This window comes from Procambarus clarkii, chromosome 19 (genome assembly GCF_040958095.1).
Source record: "Procambarus clarkii isolate CNS0578487 chromosome 19, FALCON_Pclarkii_2.0, whole genome shotgun sequence".
In the NCBI taxonomy this organism is placed as follows: domain Eukaryota; kingdom Metazoa; phylum Arthropoda; class Malacostraca; order Decapoda; family Cambaridae; genus Procambarus; species Procambarus clarkii.
In genome coordinates, this window is record NC_091168.1 from 14,060,357 (window position 1) to 14,071,205 (window position 10,849).

The 10,849-nt window shown below is 48.8% G+C and overlaps 1 pseudogene; it reads left to right on the plus strand.

Annotated features, from left to right (window-relative positions):
* Positions 1–2,664: 2,664 nt before the first annotated feature.
* On the plus strand, positions 2,665–6,666 carry LOC138366299 (uncharacterized protein DDB_G0282077-like; annotated as a pseudogene).
* Positions 6,667–10,849: the final 4,183 nt, after the last annotated feature.

Genomic DNA, 10,849 nt, shown 5'->3' on the forward strand with positions numbered 1-10,849 from the left:
ATTGAAGGTAAGGTGTTATATGACAGTGTGAATATTACAGAGCTGAGTACAAAAAGGGTATTAAAGGAAATGATGTTTACTTTGATAGACTGGAGATAGGCTTGATCTGAAATAATTTGATGAACATTGAACTAAGTGAAGAACATGAGTTGGAACTCGATAATTTGCTTTTGATTTATTTGCAGGGGGGTTTGAAAATGTAGTTGAGTGTTCAAAACTCTGGGGGATTTGGACTGATAGTAATGAATTTACAGGAGTGAACTTGGACAGAGGACAAGAGCTAGAGTTTTATAATTGTTTACATCATATTTACTATGTCTGAAATACAGAGGGTAAAAATTTCAGGGAAATTGATGGGTTATTTACAAAGATACGAGATAGAACTAAGGTGGGGACGAGAGCTGAAGCTCGTTAACTGTTTTGGTCTTATGTACGGGGTCTGAAATACAGATGGTATAAATTTCAGGGAATTTGATAGGATATTACCAAAGACATGAGAAAGAAGTAAGGTGGGGGACAAGAGCTGGAGCTCAGTAACTGACTTGATCTTATTTACTACGTCTGAAATATGACTGTTTAAAATTTCAGGGGGATTGGACTGCTAGTAGCGTAAATGTGGTCTCTGTCAAATTTGGGTCTTTAATTGGACTCTGATTAATTTCGATCATGAACTGGACTCTGAATATTTTGTCACAAAGCGGACTGGCGAATTTTCGGAATAAATTGGACTCTGACGAAAATTGGGTATAAAATGGACTCTGTCAAATTTTCACAGATTACAGGACTCTGACGAATTTTGCTAGAAAACTGGACTCTGATGAATTTCTGTTGTTAAATGGACTCTGATCATTTTTGGCCTTTACTGGACTCTGACGAATTTTGCTAGAAAACTGGACTCTGGCGAATTTCTGTTGATAATTGGACTCTGACGAAATTTAGGTATAAAATGAACTCTGATGAAAAATGGGTTGAAAATGGTCTCTGACTAATTTTGCTAACAAAGTGGACTCTGTTAATTTCAGGAAAAAACTTGACTCTTATTATTTCAGGCATAAACAGAACTCTGATGAAATTTGAGCTTTAAACTGTCTCTGACTAATTTTGCTAACAAAGTGGTCTCTGAGAATTTTGGGCACAAACTGGTCTCTGACGAATTTCTGTCTATAATTGGGCTCTGTTCAATTTTGGTCTTTACAGGTGAAATAGCCGTAAATGGTTATAAAACTAAATGTTATGGCTAAGTTGTCTGTTTTCCTTAACAAAACGTCTAAGACAATATTCTCTGAAAATGCTCTTTGAAAAATGTGTGATTGAAAACGGACAAAGGTTGTCCATAGAGTTTACCTGGAGATGCTGTGAGTACAAACACGATATTTCTAAAAAATTTCTATAAGATTTTCCTACTTATTTTCCTCATAAGAACACTTAACAAACTTCTATAATCTCAGAAATTATTTTCCTCATAAGAATTCCTTAATTCCATATCAGTGACTTGAATTTGCCAATACGAACTCTTAACAAACTCGTATGACATTATTTTCATCATAAGAACTTTAACAAACTCGTATGACATTATTTCATCATAAGAATTGTAAATCTGTGACTGCCCAAATTCACCTGAAAACCCTGGCTCTTAAACACGAATTTCTCCGATGTTGAAAACAGGCAAAATATGTCCGTAGATTTTACCTGGAAATGCTGGCTCCTAAACAGGAATTTGAATTTCTCCCTTAAGAACTTTAACAAACTTGTATGAACTTATTTTCAGCATAAGAACTTTTAACAAACTTCTAAAGTCTCAGAAATTATTTTTCTCATAAGAATTCCCTAATTCCAAATCTGTGACTGCCCAAATTCTCCTGAAAACCCTGGCAACGCACAGACGAATTTCTAAATTTACCTGAAAACCCTGGCAACGTACAGACGAATTTCCTCCAAAAAAAAAATTCGTCTGTGCGTTGCCATCCCTACTACTCGGGTCATGATGCGGGTCATGGTGTGTGTCATGGTGCGGGTCATGGTGTGTGGCATGGAGCGGGTCATGGTGCGGATCATGGTGTGGGTCATGGAGCGGGTCATGGTGTGTGTCATGGTGCGGGTCATGGTGTGTGTCATGGAGCGGGTCATGGTGTGGGTCATGGTGTGGGTCATGGAGAGGGTCATGGTGTGGGTCATGGTGTGTGTCATGGAGCGGGTCATGGTGCGGGTCATGGTGTGGGTCATGGAGCGAGTCATGGTGTGGGTCATGGTGTGGGTCATGGAGCGGGTCATGGTGCGGGTCATGGTGTGTGTCATGGAGTGGGTCATGGTGTGGGTCATGGTGTGGGTCATGGTGCGGGTCATGTTGTGGGTCATGGTGCGGGTCATGGTGTGGGTCATGGAGTGGGTCATGGTGCGGGTCATGGTGTGGGTCATGGAGTGGGTCATGGTGTGTGTCATGGAGTGGGTCATGGTGCGGGTCATGGTGTGGGTCATGGTGTGGGTCATGGAGTGGGTCATGGAGTGTGTCATGGAGTGGGTCATGGTGCGGGTCATGGTGCGGGTCATGGTGTGGGTCATGGTGTGGGTCATGGAGTGGGTCATGGTGTGTGTCATGGAGTGGGTCATGGTGCGGGTCATGGTGCGGGTCATGGTGTGGGTCATGGAGTGGGTCATGGTGCGGTCATGGTGTGGGTCATGGAGCGGGTCATGGTGTGGGTCATGGAGTGGGTCATGGAGCAGGTCATGGTGCGGGTCATGGTGTGGGTCATGGTGCGGGTCACGGTGTGGGTCATGGAGTGGGTCATGGTGCGGGTCATGGTGTGGGTCATGGAGCGGGTCATGGTGTGGGTCATGGAGCGGGTCATGGTGCGGGTCATGGTGTGTGTCATGGAGTGGGTCATGGTGTGGGTCATGGTGTGGGTCATGGTGCGGGTCATGGTGTGTGTCATGGAGTGGGTCATGGTGCAGGTCATGGTGCGGGTCATGGTGTGGGTCATGGTGCGGGTCATGGTGTGGGTCATGGAGCGGGTCATGGTGCGGGTCATGGTGTGGGTCATGGTGCGGGTCATGGTGTGGGTCATGGAGTGGGTCATGGTGCGGGTCATGGAGTGTGTCATGGAATGGGTCATGGTGTGGGTCATGGTGTGGGTCATGGTGCGGGTCATGGTGTGGGTCATGGTGCGGGTCATGGTGTGTGTCATGGAGTGGGTCATGGTGTGGGTCATGGTGTGGGTCATGGTGCTGGTCATGGTGTGGGTCATGGTGTGGGTCATGGTGCGGGTCATGGTGTGGGTCATGGTGTGGGTCATGGTGTGGGTCATGGTGCGGGTCATGGTGTGGGTCATGGTGCGGGTCATGGTGTGGGTCATGAAGTGGGTCATGGTGCGGGTCATGGTGTGGGTCATGGAGTGGGTCATGGTGTGGGTCATGGAGTGGGTCATGGAGCAGGTCATGGTGCGGGTCATGGTGTGTCATGGAGCGGGTCATGGTGTGGGTCATGGAGCGGGTCATGGTGCGGGTCATGGTGTGGGTCATGGAGCGGGTCATGGTGTGGGTCATGGAGCGGGTCATGGTGTGTGTCATGGAGCGGGTCATGGTGCAGGTCATGGTGTGGATCATGGTGTGGGTCATGGAGCAGGTCATGGTGCGGGTCATGGTGTGTGTCATGGAGCGGGTGATGGTGCGGGTCATGGAGCAGGTCATGGAGCAGGTCATTTTGTGGGTCATGGAGCGGGTCATGGTGCGGGTCATGGTGTGGGTCATGGTGCGGGTCATGGTGTGGGTCATGGAGCGGGTCATGGTGTGGGTCATGGTGCAGGTCATGGTGTGGGTCATGGAGCGGGTCATGGTGCGGGTCATGGTGTGGGTCATGGCGCGGGTCATGGTGTGGGTCATGGTGTGGGTCATGGTGTGTGTCATGGAGCGGGTCATGGTGCAGGTCATGGTGCGGGTCATGGAGCAGGTCATGGAGCAGGTCATGGTGCGGGTCATGGTGCGGGTCATGGTGCGGGTCATGGTGCGGGTCATGGTGTGGGTCATGGTGCGGGTCATGGAGCGGGTTATGGTGCGGGTCATGGTGTGGGTCATGGAGCAGGTCATGGTGCGGGTCATGGTGTGGGTCATGGTGCGGGTCATGGTGTGGGTCATGGAGCGGGTCATGGTGCGGGTCATGGTGTGGGTCATGGTGTGGGTCATGGTGCGGGTCATGGTGCGGGTCATGGTGTGTGTCATGGAGCGGGTCATGGTGCGGGTCATGGTGTGTGTCATGGAGCAGGTCATGGTGCGGGTCATGGTGTGGGTCATGGAGTGGGCCATGGTGCGGGTCATGGTGCGGGTCATGGTGTGGGTCATGGTGTGGGTCATGGAGTGGGTCATGGTGTGGGTCATGGAGTGGGTCATGGTGCGGGTCATGGTGCGGGTCATGGTGTGGGTCATGGAGTGGGTCATGGTGCGGGTCATGGTGTGGGTCATGGAGCGGGTCATTGTGTGGGTCATGGAGTGGGTCATGGAGCAGGTCATGGTGCGGGTCATGGTGTGGGTCATGGTGCGGGTCATGGTGTGGGTCATGGAGTGGGTCATGGTGCGGGTCATGGTGTGGGTCATGGAGCGGGTCATGGTGTGGGTCATGGAGCGGGTCATGGTGCGGGTCATGGTGTGTGTCATGGAGTGAGTCATGGTGTGGGTCATGGTGTGGGTCATGGTGCGGGTCATGGTGTGTGTCATGGAGTGGGTCATGGTGCAGGTCATGGTGCGGGTCATGGTGTGGGTCATGGAGCGGGTCATGGTGCGGGTCATGGTGTGGGTCATGGTGCGGGTCATGGTGTGGGTCATGGAGTGGGTCATGGTGCGGGTCATGGTGCGGGTCATGGAGTGTGTCATGGAGTGGGTCATGGTGTGGGTCATGGTGTGGGTCATGGTGCTGGTCATGGTGTGGGTCATGGTGCGGGTCATGGTGTGGGTCATGGTGTGGGTCATGGTGTGGGTCATGGTGCGGGTCATGGTGTGGGTCATGGTGCGGGTCATGGTGTGGGTCATGGAGTGGGTCATGGTGCTGGTCATGGTGTGGGTCATGGAGTGGGTCATGGTGTGGGTCATGGAGTGGGTCATGGAGCAGGTCATGGTGCGGGTCATGGTGTGTCATGGAGCGGGTCATGGTGTGGGTCATGGAGCGGGTCATGGTGTGTGTCATGGAGTGGGTCATGGTGCTGGTCATGGTGTGGGTCATGGAGTGGGTCATGGTGTGGGTCATGGAGTGGGTCATGGTGCGGGTCATGGTGCGGGTCATGGTGTGGGTCATGGAGCGGGTCATGGAGTGTGTCATGGAGTGGGTCATGGTGCTGGTCATGGTGTGGGTCATGGAGTGGGTCATGGTGTGGGTCATGGAGTGGGTCATGGTGCGGGTCATGGTGCGGGTCATGGTGTGGGTCATGGAGCAGGTCATGGTGTGTGTCATGGAGCGGGTCATGGTGCGGGTCATGGAGCAGGTCATGGTGTGTGTCATGGAGCGGGTCATGGTGCGGGTCATGGTGTGGGTCATAGTGTGGGTCATGGTGTGTGTCATGGTGCGGGTCATGGTGCGGGTCATGGTGTGGGTCATGGTGTGGGTCATGGTGTGTGTCATGGTGCGGGTCATGGTGTGGGTCATGGAGCAGGTCATGGAGCAGGTCATGGTGTGTGTCATGGAGCGGGTCATGGTGCGGGTCATGGTGTGGGTCATGGTGCGGGTCATGGTGTGTGTCATGGTGCGGGTCATGGTGTGGGTCATGGAGCAGGTCATGGTGTGGGTCATGGAGCGGGTCATGGTGCGGGTCATGGTGTGGGTCATGGTGCGGGTCATGGTGTGGGTCATGGAGCGGGTCATGGTGTGGGTCATGGTGCGGGTCATGGTGTGGGTCATGGAGCGGGTCATGGTGCGGGTCATGGTGTGGGTCATGGTGCGGGTCATGGTGTGGGTCATGGTGTGGGTCATGGTGTGTGTCATGGAGCGGGTCATGGTGCGGGTCATGGTGCGGGTCATGGAGCAGGTCATGGAGCAGGTCATGGTGCGGGTCATGGTGCGGGTCATGGTGCGGGTCATGGTGTGGGTCATGGAGCGTGTCATGGTGTGTGTCATGGAGCGGGTCATGGTGCGGGTCATGGTGTGTGTCATGGAGCATGTCATGGTGTGTGTCATGGAGCGGGTCATGGTGCGGGTCATGGAGCGGGTCATGGTGTGGGTCATGGTGTGTGTCATGGAGCGGGTCATGGAGCGGGTCATGGAGCGGGTCATGGTGTGTGTCATGGAACGGGTCATGGAGCGGGTCATGGTGCGGGTCATGGAGCGGGTCATGGTGTGTGTCATGGAGCGGGTCATGGTGCGGGTCATGGTGCAGGTCATGGAGTGCGTCATGGTGTGGGTCATGGAGTGGGTCGTGGAATGGGTCGTGAAGTGGATCATAAAGCATATCATGGTGCGGGACGTGGAGCGGGTCATGGAGCTGATCGTAGAGCGGGTCGTGGGGCGTGTCATGGAGCTGATCGTGGAGCGGGTCGTGGAGCGGGTCGTGGGGCGGGTCGTGGAGCGGGTCATGGAGCTGATCGTGGAGCGGGTCGTGGAGCGGGTCGTGGAGCGGGTCATGGTGCTGATCGTAGAGCGGGTCGTGGAGCGGGTCGTGGGGCGGGTCGTGGAGCGGGTCATGGAGCTGATCGTGGAGCTGATCGTGGAGCGGGTCGTGGAGCGGGTCGTGGGGCGGGTCGTGGAGCGGGTCATGGAGCTGATCGTGGAGCGGGTCGTGGAGCGGGTCGTGGGGCGGGTCGTGGAGCGGGTCATGGAGCTGATCGTGGAGCGGGTCGTGGAGCGGGTCGTGGGGCGGGTCGTGGAGCTGATCGTGGAGCGGGTCGTGGAGCGGGTCGTGGGGCGGGTCGTGGTGTGTGATGTAGCTTGCTTTTTAATGAATTTATACGAAAGGCCAGGATCTGTTTTACATTTGACAGCTGTTCCTTTCTCAATTTTCCTGTGTGCCTCACTCTCCTCACCGCTGTGTATGTGTTTCTTGCTTGCTTCAAGGGCTGGTATGTTTGTGGGTTAGGCCTCTTCCTATATTGAACCCATTTTCTTATCTTTTTCTCCCTATACCCTCTCACAATTTATGTTGAACCAGTCCGGTTTTCTGGTCCTGCTGCTCTGTTTTGGTATGAACGTTTTTGTGCCGTCATCGTATATTTCGCAAAATTTGTCATACATCTTATTTACTACTTGTTGCCTATCAACAAGTGTGTCCAACTAAACTCATTAAAAAAAATTCAAAGTTCCCCATAGTGTCCTCTCTTGAAATCCAGTTTATCAACTATTTTAATGTCCCCTTTCTCTTCTATATTATTTTGCAAAACATTTTTAATTTCCAACAGGACATAATCACTCTTTCCCAAGTGAGGAAGATACTGGATGTCAAATATCAATTGTTCCTTCTTGATTAATATAAGATCCAGTATAGTACGGCCGGACAAAAGGAAGTGATAGCCGAAGCTATTTGAACCACTTTCCCGGATTAAGGGGAAGCGGATTAAGGCGCCCCGTAGTAACCAGTTGCGTTGCTCCTGGGAGTATGGGATCGAGTCACTTCTGGGGTGTGAGTTTTCAGACGCATATAGTCCTGGGGACCATTCAGGCTTGTTCGCATTTGTGTTCCTCACGTGTGCCCCAAAGAATGAGGTGATTTGATAAAATGCTATGCCCAAGATTACCATCCGAGTTGCCGGCGGGGAAGTGGTTCAAATAGCTTCGGCTATCACTTCCTTTTGTCCGGCCGTGATGGTCAAGCGGATTAAGGCGCCCCGTAGTTACCAGTTGCGTTGCTCCTGGGAGTATGGGTTCGAGTCACTTCTGGGGTGTGAGTTTTCAGACGCATATAGTCCTGGGGACCATTCAGGCTTGTTCGCATATATATATATATATATATATATATATATATATATATATATATATATATATATATATATATATATATATTAGTATATTTTGGTAGCAGTCTTTCCTGTAGACATATATTATTAAATATCCTGTAAAAATAGTCTAATAGGGGGTATAGGTGTTGTGTTAGTTGTCTCTTCAACTAGAAGGAAAGAAGGAAAGAAGGAAAGTGAAAAGCCATGCAACCTCTGAAGAGACAACTAACACAACACCTATACCCCCTATTAGACTATTTTACAGGAACTTCTTTTCCACAGCTCATAAAACGGAGGAAAGGGTCCTGAAAGATATTGTTAATAGAAACGTTATCCCTACAGACAAAAATCAGAGGATACAACTGACGATTTACTATAAAACCAGAAAAACGGCCAGCCTACTCATGAGAAACTCTCCAGACACAAAACAGAACGCTTTAAAAGAGACTAATGTCGTCTATGCCTTCAAATGCCCACTTGGGGACTGTAAGCTCCAAAAAACCCAGTATATAGGCAAGACAACAACATCTCTTTCTAGGCGTTTAACGATGCATAAGTAACAGGGCTCCATTAAGGAACATATAATCTCTTCCCATAACCAAACCATCGCCAGAGAAATCCTAGTAAACAACACAGAAATCATCGATAGATACAGCGATAGCAGGCGGCTTGACGTTTGCGAGGCACTACACATCAAGAAGTCAACACCAGCAATCAACAGCCAATTATTGCACAACTATATTCTACCCACCTCAAGACTCCGCTCCAATATAGAAGCATCAAGAAATATGGACCAATAGGCTTTCTACAAACACTTCTATTCAATACCCATTGTTTCTGTTCTGTCTTGTGTTGATACTTTTAATACCCTATTAATATCCCCTCCTGTTCTGTCTTGTGTTAATGCCACATCACCCTTCCCACCTCACTCAAATGTAGATATAAAATCAGAGATACGTTCTAATCAGTTGTGTATTTGTGAAGTCTTTGAAAATGTAATAAGTTTTACGAAACGCGCCCGTGTCGCGTCAGACTAGAAATAAAAATGAATTTTGGAGAAGTGATTTTTGATTTACCTCCAACAGTGAAGCGTAATGTACGAAAGATTGAGAAAATTCGTGTTAGAATTATTAATCTTACTTTTTCGGTCATATTTAATATATATATATATATATATATATATATATATATATATATATATATATATATATATATATATATATATATATATATATATATATATATATATTTCTCTCTAAAACACATACACACACACACACAAATCCCCAGGATACAGCCTGTAGCAGCTGTTTAACTCCCAGGTACCTATTTACTGCTAGGTGAACAGGGCCATCAGGGGAAAATAAACTACAACATTGTTTCTTCCTCGCCGGGGTTCGATCCCTGCCGAGGTATCTGTGTATGTGTGTTTATTCACCTAATCGTATTGGTGGGTGGTTGAGCTTCAGTTCTTTGGACCAACCTCTCAAATTTGAATGGATTGGTGTGTAGGTTCTGGAACCTGCACACATAAACTCCTACATCACCTCGATTCTTAGCGAACTGAATTTGTTTAAAAGACTGATTGCTAAAAAATTTATCGTAATATATCTGTGGCTTTGAAGCAGTTTGTTCCACCTGTGTCCCCTTGTAAGTGTATCCACTGTGTCCCCTCGTTGTGTACCTTCTGTGTTCCCTTGTTGTGTCCCCTTATAAGTGTATACACTGTGTCCCCTTGTTCCTGTACCTTCTATGTTCCCTTGTTGTGTCCCCTTGTGTGTGTATCCACTATGGCCCCTTTTTGTGTACCTTCTGTGTTCCCTTGTTGTGTCCCCTTGTATGTGTATCCACTGTGGCCCCTTTGTTCATGTACTTTCTGTGTCTCCTTGTTGTGTCCCCTTGTATGTGTACCTTCTGTGTTCCCTTGTTCGTGTAATCATCTGAATCCCCTTGCTCGTGTTCGGTGTGTGTGTTCCTTTATTCGTGTACCCCTTGTTTGTGTAACATCTGTGTCCCCTTTATTCGAGTAATAGCTGTGTTTCATTGTTCGTGTACCACTGTGGTAAATAATTTGGTACTGTCTGACTAGAGAATATTCCAAAGAATTTTATTTGTGGTGATTATGTCACCCCTGTCGTATCTCTCTTCTCGTGACATGAAGTACATATCTTTACAGTTTTCTCATAACTCATAAATCTAAGCTCTAGGGACGCGTCTGGTCACATAGTTTTTACAGTCTCAATGTTTGTTTTATGTTTGATGGCGTAAGGCGTCTGATATTCCAAAATTACTCTGACGTACGTGGTTTATAAGGTCTTGAATTATTCCTTGTTGAGATCTTCAAAGGCAGTTCTTTTGTTAGCAAACCTTGCATATGCAGCTGGTGTTATGCGGTTGTTGTAGCCGTTCTGGTGGGAGGTTCAGTGTGACATGTGGTGTTTGTGTGCCTGATGCTAGGTGGCCTTGATCTCTCCTCTGGCGCCTTGTGTACGGCCTGACACCAAGTTGAGTTACACTCCAGTAGCCATGTGTTGCAGCAGCCCTTGTGTACTTATGTCATCCTCCTGCTTCTTGGCCTTCCGTTGTCTTAATCTTCTTCATAATATTTGCGATATCATTAAGCATTGAGAGTAAGGAGTATTTTGTTTGGAAGATCATTTACAAACACCAAGAACATGAGAGGTGCTGGAACAGCCTGCTGCGGGACCTCGCTGGCAGCATCTCGGCTCTGGGGTCCCGCCTCTCACTCTAACCATGTAGGAGATTGAAAACAAACTATGACTGGGAAAATAATTAAGACACCAATTACATACACATACCACAGGAATGTCATCCGTTTGACCTTAATATTTTGTTAGTCATTACCCAACAGTAATTTATAACGATAAAAGTCAATATTATTACTAAGGTTATTAGATCTTGGGGTCAGCTGTAGGAGTGCTTC